Source organism: Bos mutus, chromosome 14 (assembly GCF_027580195.1).
Source record: "Bos mutus isolate GX-2022 chromosome 14, NWIPB_WYAK_1.1, whole genome shotgun sequence".
NCBI lineage: Eukaryota > Metazoa > Chordata > Mammalia > Artiodactyla > Bovidae > Bos > Bos mutus.
Genome location: NC_091630.1, coordinates 50,436,191 through 50,454,565, shown reverse-complemented (window position 1 = coordinate 50,454,565; position 18,375 = coordinate 50,436,191). Strand labels below are relative to the sequence as shown.

The 18,375-nt window shown below is 40.4% G+C and overlaps 1 protein-coding gene across 1 annotated transcript in view; it reads right to left on the bottom strand.

Annotated features, from left to right (window-relative positions):
• The window catches only part of CPA6 (carboxypeptidase A6), a 295,184-nt gene that overhangs the window by 141,448 nt on the left and 135,361 nt on the right, over positions 1 to 18,375 (bottom strand). The gene's annotated exons all lie outside the window — the stretch shown is intronic.

Sequence of the window (18,375 nt, the reverse complement as noted above, 5' to 3'; positions counted from 1 at the left end):
TATGGTAGTTCTTTAGTTTTTGAGAAGCTTCCATACTGTTTTCCATAGTGACTATACCAATTTAGAATCTCACCATGGATGCACAAGGGCTCAATGGTTCCCTTTTCTGTATAAAAGGCTCTTAAGTTTAATTATATCCTATTTATTTATCTTTGCCTTTATTTCTTTTGCCTTAGGAGACAGATTAAAAAAATTATTGCTATGATTTGTGTCAAATAGTGTTCTGCCCATGTTCTATTCTAGGAGTTTTATGGTTTCAGCTCTTACATTTAGGTCTTTAATTCATTTTCAGTTTATTTTAAAAATTCTTAGTATCTAACTCAAATGGTGTCAAGGAATATTTGGTATTATAAACGTTTAAGTGAGAGGCAGTTTTTATGCCATATGAACTTCTAGCAATACCAATATAGACATGTTTTAATCTTTCCTCTTTAATATAACCACAAGAAGATTTCCTCAATAGCCTTATTTTGTAAGAACAAAGATTTTCAAGAGAAGGCCTTGAATGAATAGTGAACTTTTGTTGATATTACAGTATTAATCAAGTATTTTTACATTACTTATCAACGTCTGATACTTTAGAGCTTTGTCAAACACTACTTTCTGCGTAAAACAGCAAGGCTCTGGGGGCATACCTGTCCATACGTGTGTATAATAAAATCTTGAGAATTTCCTGTAATTGTAAATGGAGAGAGCTATTACAAGATATCTGTAACATAATTTATGGTTGAGTGCAAGTCCACATTTGGAATATTAGACATTTTGATTATATCTCTGCAAATGCTATATACATAATGTATAGTATACAGCAGGCTAGCTCTGTTGGAACATGCAACATACATTTAAACATCTCATAAAAACAACTTCTCACTTGGCAGAACTTCACTGCACTTCAGCTTGTAATATCACAAATCCTAACCCATGCATATTTTAAAATGCCTACCCTGTACTACAGATACATACTTTAAATACCATATATGAAATAGTATTTTCTACTTTTCACTAGATTCAGGCATCCACATTTCCCTGAAAGTGACCACATTACAGTATAAGAGGCTCCAATATATTGTTCAGAATCTTCAATAGTACTAGAAATGTTTTCTATCAGATATTTATTGAAACAACTTGTTAGCTTGTTAAGGTTTAGAAATCTGACACACAAAATTGTTTCAGCAAAGCTATGTTCATAGAATTGATGCTTTTGAACTGTGGTGCTGGAGAAGACTCCTGAGAGTCCCTTGGACTGCAAGATCAAACCAGTCTATCTTATAGGAAATCAACCCTGAATATTTATTGGAAGTACTGAAGCTGAAGCTCCAATACTTTGGCCACCTGATGTCAAGAGCCGACTCACTGGAAAAGACCCTGATGCTGGGAAAGACTGAGGGCAGGAGGAGAAGGGGTGACAGAGGATGAGATGGTTGGATGGCATCATTGATTCAATGGACATGAGGTTGAGCAAACTCCTCGAGATAGTGAAGGACAGGGAAGCCTGGCATGCTGCAGTCCACGGGGTTGCAAAGAGTCAGACACGACTGAGCGACTGAACAACAATGGTCACAGTGCATGGGGTAGAGCTGTACTTATAAGCAATTTTACCTCAAGTTAAAATTTTTCAAAAACTTTTTTTTGAAAATAAGTACACAAGTTATTTTAAGTGTGTGGGCCTGTGGAAACATAACATAGCCTTTGATGTATCAAGTATTTCCTTTAAGAATTGGGAACTCATTATTTAGTCTATATATAATTTGACTGAACACTATGTTGCCATGGATGTAGAGAAATAGAAATTCTTAGACATTTCTGGTGGGAGTGTGAATTGATAAATTCTCAGTGAACAATTTGAAAAATATCTATAAATGAAAGTATATATGCTCTTTGACCCAGTAATTCCATTTCTGAGAAATTATCCTACTGGTAAATGTGGGAAATGAATTTCCTATCAGGTCCTTCATTGTGACAATGTTCATAATAGCACAGTATTGGAATCAATCTTAACATCATCTGTGAAAGACTGGTTAAAGACAGTTTGGTATGTTGACACAATGAAAACTACAGAGCTACAAAAAAAGAATATGGGAGCATTTTTTATTTTGTTATGGAATGATTGCTAAGATATCTTAAGTGAAGAAAGTGCCTAGTAGAACAATGTGTATAGGTCTGTTATAATTTATGGAATATCTTTATCTATCCCTTCCCCTGCTACCTCCCTTCCTGGATTTGTGTTGAATATCTCTGTAAGAAACTGCTAACACTGGTTGCCTCTGTGGGAAGAACCTTATGATAAGAGAGGTAGGAGAGGATTTATTTTCATTGTGTCTCCTCTAAATATTTTGAATTTTGAACACTATATGTATTGTGTTTTACATTAAAAAAAATCCAACTTCTAATGAACATTTGAACCCTACATATGTCACAACAAAGAAGAATTCATCGTGTACTGAGACCTAGTACTCTGAAGCTATAACTGCCCATAAAACAGAACAAAGCTGGTATCTTCTAAAAAGCTTTTACTTGCCTTCATCTCATCAAATCCAACATGGAGGCATAGACTATGACACTCCATTGCGAGACCTTAGTGAAATAGAAATAACAGCAAAACTGGAACATAACCACCCAACTCGGGGAGGTAGAATGAGTCAGATCAACTGCATATTAGGAAAGTATGGCTCCATTTCTGCTTCAAGAGTAACCATGACTCACAGTAGAAAATGAGATAAAGCCCATCACACATACCACTTGTCACTTCTTTACCTGCTTGGGAACTGTGATAATTAAACCAACTAACATTTTATAAAGAGTTTGGAATCCCTTGATAGCAAAGTGTTATATAAGAATTATATAATCTCATGAAGTTCATATAAGAATTTTATAAGCTTTCTAGTCTTTAAAAAAATGAAGTTAATGTTCTCATTATAAGCAAGAAATTAAATGTGACCCAAAATGGATCTCTGTGTTTCCGTCCTAGAAAAGAGGTAAGTTTCTATTTTAGAGGTTTGGTCTGAGTTTTGTCTATTATATCCTCATACAAAATGCTTTTATTTCCAAGGATCATTCTCTTTCTACGAAATATCCTTCTGTATGTACAAGAACTGCATTCCTTAAATGTTTGCGTTTAAGTACAGAGGCTCACTTTGAGCTTGCAATTATATGCAGGTACTCTTTACCTCCCAGGCAGAGATGGGTGCAGGATTTGTCCTTGAGCTGTTTTAATTTTAGCAATTATTCTTACAAAATTCCTTGAGAAGAAACATTTAGAAATCCATTCAAATTTAAACTACAAACTTATTTATTCTTGAAAGAGTTTGTCCTGTACTTTAACATACTTCTTTCAGGATTATGGTTTTCCAAGAGGAATGAGGTTGTTATTAAAAGAAAGAAAGCCTCTGTCAGTTTCAAAATGGATCCTGAATGAAACTGACAGCTGCTAAAGCATGTCCATGAATTTTTGTTAAACAGCATTAAATAAATAATTAGAGATTCTTTGAAGAGTATTGGAAACAGTCAGATCTGTAGTCAGTATTTACTAAGTTTCCTTTCAGACAATCTGGAGTTACTGGTGGTGTATATTCAGTGAGACTGTCTGCAAATGATTCCCAGGCAAGTGAGATTTTTTCCCTCTACCCTTTTTCCTTTGAGAATAAGCAAGGACTTGAATCGCTAAGCATTATCTTCTCTCTAAAGCCTTCCTGTTAACCTCAGATTAAATTGAACCTAAATTCTGTAATTGCTTTGTTTTGCTCTGCTTTTGCCTTCACACTGTCTTATTGTAAGTCTGTCTCTTTTTGCCTATATACCATTCTGTCCCCTTGACTCAAGTTAAGCCTGTGGGTGTCCTTAACATTTTTCATCCTTTGTATTAACAAACATAGTATACATTTCTAAAAACGCGTGTCCTTTTTATATGTGTATGTACTCAGTCACTTAGTCCTGGCTGACTCTGTGACCTCATGGACAACAGCCTGCCCGGCTCCTCTGTCCATGGATTTCCCAGGCACAAATACTGGGATGGGTTGCCATTTCCTCCTTCAGGGGATCTTCCCAACCCAGGGATCAAACCCATGTCTCCTCCATTGGCAGGCAAATTCTTTCCCAGTGAGCCACCTGGGAAGAACATTCTTTGTATATGAGGCAGGGAAAGGTAGTATTTGTGTGGAATGGGTGTATAAACAGCAGTTTGGTTGGAAAGGTAAAAGGATGTTGAGAAATGTCAATCATCAATATCAAAATACATGGAGAGGTGATGGAGGTTGTGTGGTTAAGGAAAAGAGAGCTACAATTTATTAACCTTAGGTTATTCTTATTAAGTTGGGTGTGTCATTCTCCTATACTCACAAGTGAATGAGAACACGTGTAAGAAAACAAGAATGTGAGGACAGATTGTATGAGAGAATAACAGAGTTCTTCATGGGCTCAAGGAGAATGCATGCATCTAGTCATGGCAGTTGGCAAAAGCTTCTCATGAGTTAGCATCCAGGATGGTCCTTTTGACAGGTAAATATGAAAGGGGTGGGTATTCCCAAAGGTGTAGGAGTAAAACTCACCCTTACCTCCTTTAAACCTTTGCTCAAAGGCCATCTTTTTAATGATATCTTTCTGACCATTCTATTTAAAATTACACTGCATGTCTTTCAGTGTTCTTCCTGCTTTACTTTTGCCCAACAAATATGACCATTTGATATTAATATTTTTTTAAACATTTTTTTGGATCAGGTCTATGATATTTTGGGCTATCTCTCAGAAACTAGATTCCGTAACCAAATCCTGAATCTAAACATAATTCTTAAATCTTATTATAATTTTTGGCTTCCTAGTCCTGGTCACTGTCCCCGCTCCCTAACTCAATGGGAGCCACTTTGAGGGTATTGGAAAAAGTAGGCTGAAGTGGAAAGGTAGAAAAAGAACTCGATCTAAGTCACTTTGCAGGAACTTCCCTGGCAGTCCAGTGGTTAAGACTTGGCCTTCCAATGCAGGGGGTGGAGGTCTGATCCCAGGGCAGAGACTAAGATCCCACTGCCTTGGGGCCAAAAAAACAAAACATAAAACAGAAGTGATACTGTAACAAATTCAATAAAGACTTTAAAAATGGTCCACATTAAAAAAAAAAAAAAAACCTTTAAAAAAAAAGTCACTTTGCAAATCTGAGAAATCTTAATGAACCCTTTTTTCTGAAAAGCTCTTTCAGTTTTATTTTCCTCTGTTTAGAATTTAGAAGCATTTTTCTTGCCTTTTTATTCCCCCAATTCCTTTTCATTTCTGTTTGTAAACTGGTCAGTTCCTGCCTGAATTCAGCTCCTTGTGATACCTTTCTGTAAACAAAGAAAAGAACCAATGCATGTTAATATTCTGGATATTTGCAACTACTTTCCTTAGAGCTATAGGATCAATGTAAAAGTCACTCAGTTGTGTCCAACTCTTTGCCACCCCATGGATGGTAGGCTGCCAGGCTTCTCTGTCCTGGGATTTCCCAGGTAAGAATACTGGAGCGGGTTGCCATTCCTTTCTCCAGGGAAACTTCCCGACCCAGGGATCAAACCCAGGTCTCCTGCATTGCAGGCAGATTCTTTACTGTCTGAGCCACCAGGGAAGCTGGATCAATAAGTACTTTTTTGGGGACAGCCTTCCAAGTTTAGCTGATAGTTTAAATGTTATTGTATAACATTGGTCTTTCTCTCTCCAGATGGTGATGTCTAGGTTCCTTCCATCTATGCCCAGTTGCTAAGCTAATGCCATATATTTTTGTTTAAGATAGCACTCTGTTGTACCACCTTCAGTATTAGCTGTGATGATGCTGAAGGGCAGAATATACAACCCAGGGTGGTCTGGCTAAGACTCCATGTTCCCAGTGCAAGGGGCCAGGGTTTGATCCCTGGTCAGGGAACTAGATCCCACATGCCACAACTAAGACCCAGTGCAGCCAAATAATTGAATAACTGTTTAAAAAAGAATATGCCATCCCAAAATATGAGGAGTTCAGGACAAGCCACTTTCAGGGGTGCTGCTTTGGTATTTTGATTATTTTAAGCCTTAAGCACTTGAAAACAGCAAATGCAGGGAGAAACTTTTTTATTTTCCTTATCTGCCTAAAAATATTAACACATTCTCTAAAAAAAAACATTCCTGTCAACAGTCATAACTCTCTTCCCTAGGAGTTTCCTCAACCAGGGAAGACTGACTCTTATCATAAGAGAGGAGACTAGAAACTGAAGGACAGTCAGCCTTGCACCCTAATAGGCACATCAACTTACAGACGTTTAATTCTACATTGCTTGTTAGTGATAAACTCATGTTTCACTATGGTCTTTGATTTTTTCCCCTTATGTGTGATATAGTCTAAAAGTTTGTAAGCATACTCTGCATTTGTCCTTAAGATAACTCTGGCTTTGTGTTTCTGAGTGCTCAGTTGCTCAGTCATGTCCGACTCTGTGCAACCCCATGGACTGTTGCCTGCCAGGCTCCTCTGTCCATGGAACTTTCCAGGCAAGAAAACTGGAGTAGGTTGCCACTTCCCACTCCAGGGGATCTTCCTGACCCAGGATCGAAATTACATCTCTTGAGTTTCCTGCATTGGTAGGCAGATTCTTTACCATCTACTATTTAATTACAGTTATCTGGAATTCTGATTATAATCCCAGCTTCCTGGACATTTTCTGGAGACCATAAGCATAGGTTTGATGAAGAGAATGAGGCTAGATATTATTCTTCAGAGAATTAACTTTTACGGCTATGTTTCTTACATTCCTTATCTGAGATGGAATCTACTTATAATTGTATGATATAGATGTCATTTGTATAATTTATGGAGAAATAAATTATCCTAGGTAATATCCTTAGTCCTGTGAAAGTCAACCTTTAGTATACATCATTTATCTTGATCAACTCTGATCAATTGATCTCTTGACCATTAAGGGCTCTGATACTCTTAAAAGAGATCAGGTGACCCCAAGAGATTGTTATGCCAAAATTAATGTTTGTTTCATAGTCTATAAATTGTTTTGCCTGATATTTTTGAAATACATATAATAAATAAGATCTGTGATACGTAGAGTCAACTTCACATTTGCTAAAATAGAAAGACCTCATTTGCTGCCACTATTTCTCCTCCGGTCTCTTAGCTGCTTCTCCCTTATTCACATAGTCATAGTAGAAAAATAATTTTTTAATGTTTGATGTCAATTATTTAGATATACTAAAATAAAATGTGCTGCCATGGTTTGAACACATTATTAATCAATAAATAAAGAAGCAGGCTTGTTGCTGGGGACGGCAGGAGAGATGGCTCACTGGCCAGGCCGTCAGCGCTTCTGGATAATATTGTGAAGGGAGCCAGGTTGGTCCATGGCAAGCCCCCAGTTCCTTCCATCCAGACTCCTCCTTTTAGCACATCCACATCTCAGTGTTCTTTCGTGCTCTCAGCTGGCTGCTCGAATAATTTCAGCAAAAGTTTTTTTCCAAACCTGATCAAGATTTCAGATGAAACCTCCTGAAATCATGTTCAAAAGGAACTCCTTTAAATTAAAAAAGTCTTTTGTGAAATGGATGCAGGATGACTCCATTTTTTTTTCATCTAAAAACTGGGATAATAATCCCAATCTTTAAATTGCAGCGATTACATGATAAATATTTGATACTTAGAATGTTTGGCACATAGTAAGTGAAGAACTGTTAAATCCCTTCTCTCTCTTTTTTTGGTGGGTGGAGGGATTCAAAGTCATCCTTTAATACGGCTTCCCTGGTGGCTCAGATGGTAAAGACTCTGCCTGCAGTGAAGGAGACCTGGGTCCAATTCTTGGGTTGGGAAGATCCCCTGGAGAAGGAAATGGCAACCCCCTCCAGTATTCTTGCCTGGAAAATCCCATAGACAGAGGAGCCTGACAGGTTACAGTACATGGGGTCACAAAGAGTCAGACACAACTGAGTAACTAACATTTTAATAGCTACTCCCTGCCATGACCTTTTTACTTCTATTTCTCTTCAGATGATAAGATTAGTGAGAATAAAGACCTTAATTTATCTTGTTAACTACCATATCTCTGGAGCTAAAGCAAAGGTGCTGTGTTATGAATATACTGCCTTTTAACTGCAAGTCCACCCTCTTTTTGTCCTGCTTTGTGATACTCAAGCTGGGCCCTGCAAACATGTCTCCTCTGATGGCTGGTCAGTGCAGGCTTTGTCAGGAGAGGGCTGCAGAGATACAGCAGAGGAAGGAGCCTCTTCTGGTTCCCACGTGCTTTCTTCCCTCCCATGCTTTCGGTGGCATCTGTGAGTCATGTCTGTGTGTGTGTGTATGTTGCTCAGTTGTGTCCGACTATTTGTGACCCCATGGACTGCAGCCTGCCAAGCTCCTCTGTCCATGTGTTTTCCAGGCAAGAATACTGGAGTGGGTTGCCATTTCCTTCTCCAGGGGATCTTCCCAACCCGAGGACTGAAGCCAGTTCTGCACTGCAGGCAGATTCTTTACTGTCTGAGCCACCCAACTTGACTCATGTGAGTCTGAGTTGCACTTACTCTGTCGGGTTTTTTGGACCCCACAGCTAACAGTTTCCTTTGGACCAGCTCTGGCCTGCAGGTATCCTGGCTCATTTCTCCACCCGTCGGTGAGCCACTGACTCCAGGGAGGACTGAATCTCTGCCTTGGGGTTGAGGATGGTGAAAAACACTGTCAAGTTCTTAGTTCCTTCGTCGGTTTCCTTCCTATCCCAGGGGTAGAGAGCCCAAGTGCAGTACTCTCTGCCCTTGTATTTGCTCTCTTATGCCTTTTAGTAGTTAGTCATCCTTTACTAAGTTAATACTATTGGGTTGGCCAAAAATCTCCTTTGGATTTTCCCATAACATCTGATAGAATGAACATTTTGGCCAACACAATACTTTACATAAAATTTTTCTGTTCAAATTATTAGTGTGGTTTCTGACTGGACCTTGGCTGATCTTGTTGACTAAACCAGTGGACTGTCTATTCTAAGCCAGACTCCTGATGTGGTGACTGAGGTTCTAGGACAAGGAAGGGTGGGACTACTGAATGAGAGAACACATCCTGCCCTTCTGTTGTTTATCCTCGCATCTAGTCACTCCTTCCTGAGAGCCCAGGGCTTGCTCCCTCATCGGATCACCGCCAGGCTCAGACTTGTCCACCAACACAGAGATGTCTTTTGCCTGTGATCCCAACGTTCTCTCTCTAAGGGGGTGAACAAACAAGACATGTGACTTCTTAAAGATCACTGAGCCCTGCACTGGGTCAATATCTTCTCCTTGTGAGAATATGATTGTGCCCTCTGAACCATCTCCTTTCTTCTTTCTCAAAAATCTGAGGCTGAGTCTCCGCCCAGATCACAGTCCACTTTCAAAATGTGACTAAAATGTGAGAGAACAGAAGAACACTCATGATCAGATAGCCTCAAAGCAAATGCAATTATCAGGAAAAGATCTAAGAGATATATCTGTGGGACCATGGGAATTTCAATCACTCCACAGTTACACAGCTATGAAAACAAAATGGTAGAAAACAGGAAATGTCTTTAATCAACTCAAATCTTTGTGGCTGATGAATATGCAGAAGCTGCTCTGAATTTCTTTAGGGCACAGAGAACTGCCACATAGGCATCCCTAATAACTGTTTTTAGGTTATAAGAAAGGCATGGATTTGTTCATCAAGCTCATCAAGGATGTCAGCACCTTAAAGAGATACAGACACTTTTGATTAAACAGAACAAATAGACTCCGAGAACACCTGAAATCTGATTTTCAAATTGAAGTATTTCTGGCTATTACCATTATTGCAGTCACTGAGTGAGTCAACGCCTGAAGGCAAAATTCTAACGTGACCTGAGACTCTAGCAGAAAGTGGCAGAACTTAAAGATGATTCTCTCAGAAAACTTACATCAAGCTTTTAGAGACATCCTACTTCCTTCATCAAACTTCCTTTTTAATTGAAGAGACAGATAATTTCCTTTACCTCACACCTTTGCCTATTTCTTGATACTCCCTTTAACCCATCTTTCTATCCAAAAGATGATCTATGATGATAATCTTTTGGATCCTGTTTAAAATATATTCAGTCATACTTATGTTCTTAATTAGAATCCAAGTTAGAGTTGCTTGCATTATAATCATAGGCAAGTAGATGAATGAATGACATCTGTTTATTCCTACAAGGTTTGTTGAGTGTTTACTACAGCCAAGTATTAGGGAGTGTCAGACATTGACTCCACCCAAAGAAGAATGGCAAGTACTCTCTGCTCTCAGAAGGTTCTCAGTCTACTGAGGGAGACACAGCATGTCAAAAATAACTGCAGTATACAAATATATTAATACATGTGCCAGCTATAGGGTAACCCAAGTGTGCAAATAATCAACTTTTTCTAAAATGTCCTACATTACAGGTTAGGAAGTAGGGGCACAGATAAATCAGATAATTTGCTGACACATACAACACGAAAGGGGCTTCCCAGATGGCTCAGTGGTAAAGAAACTGTCTGCTGATGCAGGAGATGCAGGAGACATCGGTTCAGTCCCTGGGTCGGGAAGATCCCCTGGAGAAGGAAATGGCAACCTACTCCAGTATTCTTGCCTGGGAAATCTCATGGACAGAGGAGCCGGGTGGGCTACAGTCCATGGGGTCACAGAGTCGGACATGACTGAGCATGCGCACATACAACATGAAAGAGCCTAGATATGAACCCAGGAAGTCTATCTCCAAGGGTTATACTCTCATTCATCACCATGCTAACTGCTTTCCCCAACTGACCTGTATAAGACCTCACATGGTTAAATATTTAATACATGTGTTTGGATGGTCATGGTCCACTCCTTTGAGTCACTGGTACTCATTTATATGCTGGTGCCCATTTCTTTAAAATGGGGTTCCGTCTTTCTCACCGAAAATGATCTCTAAAACCATGTAAGGCAGGGGAAATCACTCGACATTTATGTAACTAGAGAAAAAAATATACTAGAAAACAGGAAACTTCTAAAACCAAGCAAAGTCTTTGTGGCTGATGAATAGGCTATTGTAAGTTCATGGGTCTAGGAAATGGCACCAAAGTGTAGTCTATACATTTGGTCGGAAAGCTCTCAGCCACTAAGAAGCTTCATCTCTGCCCTTTAAAAGGAACTTCATCTATTCCCACATCCTTGATCCCATGTTCATGTTCTTTAAAAGCAGAAATAAATTCACATTTGACAAAGCAAAAATCACACCCTTCAATTCTTATTATTTTTGGGGTGAAATTATAAGAATAAATACAAAGGGTGATTTACAAAGGACAGGAAAAAAAAGTGGAGCCCAAAAGGTGGGTCTGGAAGGAGTAATGGTCTCTTGCATGTTTTGGCTGGGCTGCGTTCCTAGGAGTGCGTGCCTGGCTATGCACTTCTTTAGCACCAATGGAAGGCTCACTCACTGCTCTCCCGTCAGTGCCTCCCTGTGTGTGTGTGCTTAGATACCCAGTCGTGCCCGACTCCTCTGACCCCACAGACTGGAGCCCGCCAGGCTCCTCTGTCCATGGGAGTCTCCAGGGAAGAATACTGGAGTGGTTGCCATTTTCTTCTCCAACCAGGATCTTCCCAACCCAGGAGTTAAACGCACTGACTGAAATTCAGGGATCTACTAAATTGCAGATCTGTAAGCAACTCGTTGCACTGGGGATGGACTGGGGGAGGGAAGATGTTGGTTAAGTACAAAGTGACATAGATGCCCAGATATACTGTCTGTAGAGGGTCAGAATTCAAGGAGAACCCTAAGTGTTAGCCTAATCTTCAGAGGTGTGTGATGTTTATGAGTAGGACAAAGAGGAGAAGAGCATTCTAGATAAGAGGAATAGCTTAGAAAAAGCCCCTCAGAGAGAAATGACAGGTCAGTACAGCAAGGGTTCTGAGCACTGAGCCAAGGACAAAATGGATGATGAGAAATGCTTAAGAGGCAGGCCGGGTGGGGTTTTCAAGGGATCTGTGTGTCATGCCAAAGAGTTTGAAGTTTATACCCTTGGCCAGTGCTTGATTCTCCTTACTACCTGTGAAGGCACCTAAGGAACTTTTCAAAACACTCTAATAACCAAGGTTCATCTGGAATTTGAGCCTTGGTTATCAGAATTGAATCTGAACTTCTGGCAGGTGTGGGGGCCAGATACCAGCTTTCAAGAAGACTCAGTGTACAGCCTGGACTAGAAATACTGCTACTGACAACTCATTGTCAGTAGCTCAGTCTTGTCTGACTCTTTGCGACCCCATAAACTGCAGCATGCCAGACTTCCCTGTCCATCACCAACTCCCAGAGTTTGCTCAGACTCATGTCCATTGAGTCAGTGATGCCATCTAACCATCTCATCCTCTGTTACCCCGTTCTCCTCCTCAATCTTTCCCAGCATCAGGGTCTTTTCCAGTTTTGACAATGGGGAACACTTCAAAAGCTTTAAGTAGAGATATGACACGGTCAGTTTTCAGTTCAGAAAGATCACCTTGACTACACTATCGGGAACAAATTGAAGTCATAAGTGAGTGATGGGAAGGCAGTTTGGGAGATGAGTGCAAACCAGGCTAGAGACCATAAGGCCAGAATCAAGGTAGTGGCAGCGAGACTATAGACAAGGTAGGGGCTGTCATCTTTCACTTCATATTTGGTGCAGACTGGAAAGGATATGTATGTGTGGGGTCTGAGGTTGCTTATAAAAATGACCACACATTTTTCTCATGTCTGTATTCACACCTTACATGCATACATCACTTCAGTCATGTCCGACTCTGTGATCCCATGAATTGTAACCCACCAGGCTCCTCTGTCCATGGGATTCTCCAGCCAAGAATACTATAGTGGGTTGCCATTCCCTTTCTCCAGGGAATCTTCCCAACCCAGGGATTGAACCTGAGTCTCATATGTCTCCTGCATTGGTAGACAGGTTCTTTACCACTAGCGCCACCCAAAAGCCCACAGTTCACACCTTGAAATCATCTAATCAAGAACTGGAGTCTGTTGTACCTTGAGTCTGGATTGGCCATTTGACTTCCTTTGGCTGATGGAATGTGGAAGAAGTCCTGAGTTTTGAACTGGGTTTAAGAAGATTTGTAAGTTTGCTTTCAGATCCCCATGACATCCAGACTAGCTACCTAGACTAAGAGACACATGGTCCAGATGTCCTGTCATTCCAGCCTACAGCCAATCCCTAGCCATGAGAGTGATGGTAGGTAGATGAATGAGCCCAGTGGAGATCACCTTCTATGGGAGATTGCGCTGGATCTGGCCGCTTGAGCTGTCCAGTTTCAAGCACTTTAGGAATAACGATTACTATCATCCAACAAGAGCAACTACTTTTAAAGTTTAAAAACTCATCTCAGAACAGGTTGTTTAAAGATCAAAACTAAGAAGTCTTACAAACAGAAAAGAAACATGGTAAACTTAAAATACAGTGGTATTCCACCTTCTAAAGTAAGGGAAATAAAAATAAAAATTAACAAATGGAACTTAAACTTAAAAGCTTTTGCAAAGCAAAGGAAACTATAAACAAGATGGAAAGATGATCTTCAGAAAGGGAGAAAATAATTGCAAATGAAGCAAGTGATAAAGGATTAATTTCCAAAATATACAAGCCATTCACACAGTTCAATATCAGAAAAACAACCCAATCAAAAAAGAGACAGAAGACCTAAACAGACATTTCTCCAAAGAAGACTTACAGATGGCCAGTAAACACATGAAAAGATGCTCAACATCACTCATTGTTAGAAAAATACAAATCAAAACTACAATGAGGTATCACCTCACACCAGTCAGAATGGCCATCGTCAAAAATCTACAAAGAATAAGCCCTGGAGAGGATGTGTGCAATGCTCTTGCACCGTTGGTGGAAATGTAAATCGATACAGCCACTATGGAGAACAGTATGGAGATTCCTTTAAAAACTAGGAATAAAACTATCATATCACTCAGCAATCCCACTACTGGGCCTATCCTTGAGGAAACCAGAACTGAAAAAGACACATGTGCTCCAATGTTCATTGCAGCACTATTTAAAATAGCTAGGATGTGGAAACGACCCATATGTCCATCAATGGACAAATGGACAAGGAAGATATGGTACATATATACAATGGAATATTACTCAGCCATAAAAAGAAACAAGTTTGAGTCAGTTGAACTGAGTTAGATGAACCTAGAGCCTGTTATACCCAGTGAAGTAAGTCAGAAAGTAAAACAAATATCATATATTACTGCATTTATATGGAATCTAGAAAAATGGTATTTATGAATCTATTTGGAGGGCAGCAGTAGATATGCATACATAGAGACAAGACTTGTAGACACAGTGGGGGAAGGAAAGGGTGAGTTCAATTGAGATAGTAGCTTTGAAACATATACATTACCATGTGTAATATAGATAACTAATGGAAAGTTACTCCATAACACAGGGAGCTCAACCCAGTGCTCTGTGACAACCTAGAGAGGTGGGATGGGGGTGGGGCAGGAAGGAGGTTGAAGAGAGAGGGGATACACACACACGCACACTTATGACTGATTCACGTTGTTGTACAACAGAAACCAACACAACATTGTAAAGCAAATGTCATCCAATTAAAAATAAATTTAAAAATACAGTGGCATTAGTCCATGGTCATGTTGTCAACTTGAGTAAATTAAATGAAGGAGCAGGGTAATCAGAATAAGAATACTGTAGGATTTTTTTTTTTACTTTTGAAAGAATGTTTCCAACGTATTCCTGTCTTTCCCACAGATTGTATTATTTCTCTTAATGTTTCTGTTATTGAGTTTACTAATTACCAATAGCCACAAAAAGGGAGGAAAAAACTGCATACCACCTCTGAAATTTGTATTCCTGAAATGTAATCCATAACTGCATTTGAACATCCTGCCTGGATTATAAGAAGCTTTCTTTCAAAAATCATGCCAGAGAAAGCAAAAGCAAAGTTGCTTCATTGCTTTACAAAGCCTTTAACAGAAAAATGTAAATGCTATTTCCTGCCCCAAACATTTTGACAGATTAAAGTTTTGGTCTCTTCTTCACATTTATCTTTCAATATCATTCAGAATGCTTGTGTGTATCATCAGCTAACTTACTGAGTCACTGGCTGTTTGAGGTTATCCTATTAGATTTTTATTGCTAAGTTACCATAAATTTAGTGGTGCAGTTTTTTACTTTACCATTTCTGTAGGTCAGAAGTGGCTTGGCTTTCTGCTTAGGGTGTCACAGGGCTGCAACTAAGGTGCCAGCTTAAAATGCAGTCTCATCTGGGGTTCAGGATCCTCTTACGTTCTCACCAGTTGATGGTAAAATTTACTTCACTGTGGTTGTAGGACTGAGGTCTCTGTTTTCCTTCTAGTCAACTGTCAAAAACTAGAGACCTCCTGCAGTTCCTTGCTACGTGGCGGCTCTCAGCCTAGATGTTTGATTTCCTCCAGGCCAGCAGGAGTCTTTCTGATTTCCTCTTTTTGCAATCATGTGGGGGAAAGCACTGTTTTTAAAGTCTTCATCTGATTAGGTCAGGCCCACCTGAGCAATCTCCCTACTTTAAGATCAACTGACTTGGTACCCTACTTACATTTGCAAAATCCTTTAAAAGCAGTGCCTAGATTAGTGTTTGATGGAATAGCTGGGAGAAGGTGTGTATATACCAGGGCTAAAAATCTTAAAGATCATCTTAGAATTCTGTCTCTCGTAGCAAGGCTTAAGAGATCCTCTAATGGCACAGTTTCTAATGAAACTCAGAACAAGTAACTCCTGCAGCAAGAATTCTATCATTTATCTTCTTCCTTACAAGTTCCCTAATCCATTAAACCGTCCAGTTGGATGTTGGAACTTGTGAGCTCCTAGGGACCACAGGTGTTCTGGACTCCTGTGGGTCCAGCTGCATGACTTGGGCGGGTACCAAGAAGGATTAAAAGAAGAGAGTGGTCAACTAGAGCACAAAGCTGAGGAGGGAGGTCACACCTGGGCAAGGCAGCAGCCAAGTTCACAACTGAGCAGAGAGAAAGGATAAAGCCTGCCTCATATGAAGTGCAGCTTTTTCCCCATGGAAATTTATGACTCTAGATATGTCACTCAAAGAAAACTAATATTTTTGAGGATATGTTTTAGTTGGAAAAAAATGATAAACTTTCAGACACAGGGCAGTTTTTTATCCTACAGATCTCTGAAGAGAAAATTGGAAACAAACATCATTAGTTTTTCTTTCACCAAGGCTGTGTCAATTCTCTAAGAGAAACTTTGTCTGTGATCTTACATAAAGCCATTTTTGTTTCTTCAGAGCACAGCGAATTTGCAAGGAAATGTAGGCAGACCATGGTGTTCAGACTTTAATTTTACTCACCTGCATACTGTCCCCTCTCCATCATAATTTTATTTAAATCATGATTATGCTCTTAATTAACAATTTAATTGGTTGGTGCTTTCTCAATCCAGTTCTCTGGAGGCATGGTTTTCTGTTTAACTTTCTTGTTTTAATTCTTCAGTGAAACCATGAAATTTAATTAGGAAAGTAACCAGCTTTGTAACAGCAGTTCTCTGTCTAATTAGCTATGCTCTGACAGTACCTTCTCAGATTCCATTCAGCATTGCACACACACTTTGCATTTGTTCAGGTTTCAAATGAGGCATTGTGAATTTAGCCTAAGCACATATTCCAATTGTTTTTCATTTTTCCATAAATGCTTGGTTACAGCCAGTGAAAACAGAAAAAGTAACTTAGAGCATTCCTGTGTGCATGTGCTAAGTCACTTCAGTCGTGTCTGACTCTGTACAACCCTATGAACCATAGCCCGCCAGGCTCCTCTGTCCATGGGATTTCTCAGGCAGGGATACTGGAGTGGGTTGCCATGCCCTCCTCCAGGGGATCTTCCTGACTCGGGGATTGAATTTGCATCTCTTAACATCTCCTGCATTGGCAGGTGAGTTCTGTACCACTAGTACTACCTTGGAAGTTCTAAAGCATTTATATATGCTGTTAAACCAAGAGCCATCAAAGCCCAAGATATAGAAATGTTACCTTACTGTGCTTATTCATTTCTATTGCTGCAGAACAAATGACCACAAGCTCAGCTTAAAACAATCCCTATTTATCATCTTACAATTCTATAGGTTGAAAGTCCAGATGCAGCTGGCTGGATTTTTTTCTTGAAGATTTCCCCAAGCAAAGATCAAGGTACAAGCTGGGCTGGAATTTCATCTGGACCTCAGGGTCGTTTTCCAAGCTTGTATGCTTGTGGCAGAATTCTTAATGGTTGTGGGACTGACATCTCCATCTCCATCTCCGTGCTGCCTATCACTGGGGAGGGCTCTGATGTCCTAGAGGCCACTCTCCTTATCACATGGCTCCCATGTGCGGTTCACAACACAGCAGCTTGATTCTACGCCAGTGGGAGCACTTCTCTGACTTCTTCGTCTGTGAACAGCTGGGGAAAACGCTCTGCTTTTAAGAGGCTTGCCTGGTTAGGTCGGGCCCACCCTGGTACTCTCTCTTCTGCCACATAATACATTATATATCAAGACAATGACTATCTTATCGTATTAACAGGTCCCCCCGCCCCCGCCTCTCCACACACACACTCAGAGGAGGGATTATGCGGGATGTGTACACCATGGGGTAGAAATTGTGGGGCCACCTTAGGATTCTGCCCACCACACTATGCTGCAGGGAAAGAAGGCAACTGAAAGCCTCTGGCAAACTCTCCTCTCTCTCCGTGGAGGCAGTGCACAGGGTGTGCTGAAGAGCTGTTAACAATGGCCCCAATTCTGTCCCGCCAGCTCCACAGGGCATCGGATGGCAGACTGTCACATTCTTTCTTCTCTGCAGGCTGCTTTCTCTGCCTGGCCAGAATTGCCATTTTCAGCAGTGCAAGAGGATCACGGGATGAAATCACATGAATTTAAAAATTACATCAAGTTAACATGACACTTTTGGATAGAAATTTATTTAAGCTCCGGGCCTCAAACTTCAGCCCAATAAAACAATTTATAGGCTGAGCCATAAGAGTCTTCCAGCAATCACTGAAACTGGAGGTGGTCTTGGTGACCCCCTGACTCAAGGAATAAAGTAGGTAAGAGCATGATATTGATCACATTCTGAGACCAGGCTCCACTGCCCTGAAGACTCAGCTTTAATCCTCTCCATTGTGACTAGGATCAGAGAACACAGACTAGAGTCAGGAGGTGGGCTGACCTGGGCTCTAGAAGGCTTGGCACTGCCTAGATGTGTATTCCAGTTCTGCCCTGTGACATGGGCAAGTTCCTCAACCTCTATCTGTCTCTCCCAGTTTCTCTGTCTGTTCAGTTCAGTTGCTCAGTCATTCCAACTCTTTGCGACTCCATGGACTGCAGCATGCCAGGCTTTCCTGTCCATCACCAACTCCTGGAGCCTGCTCAAACTCATGTCCA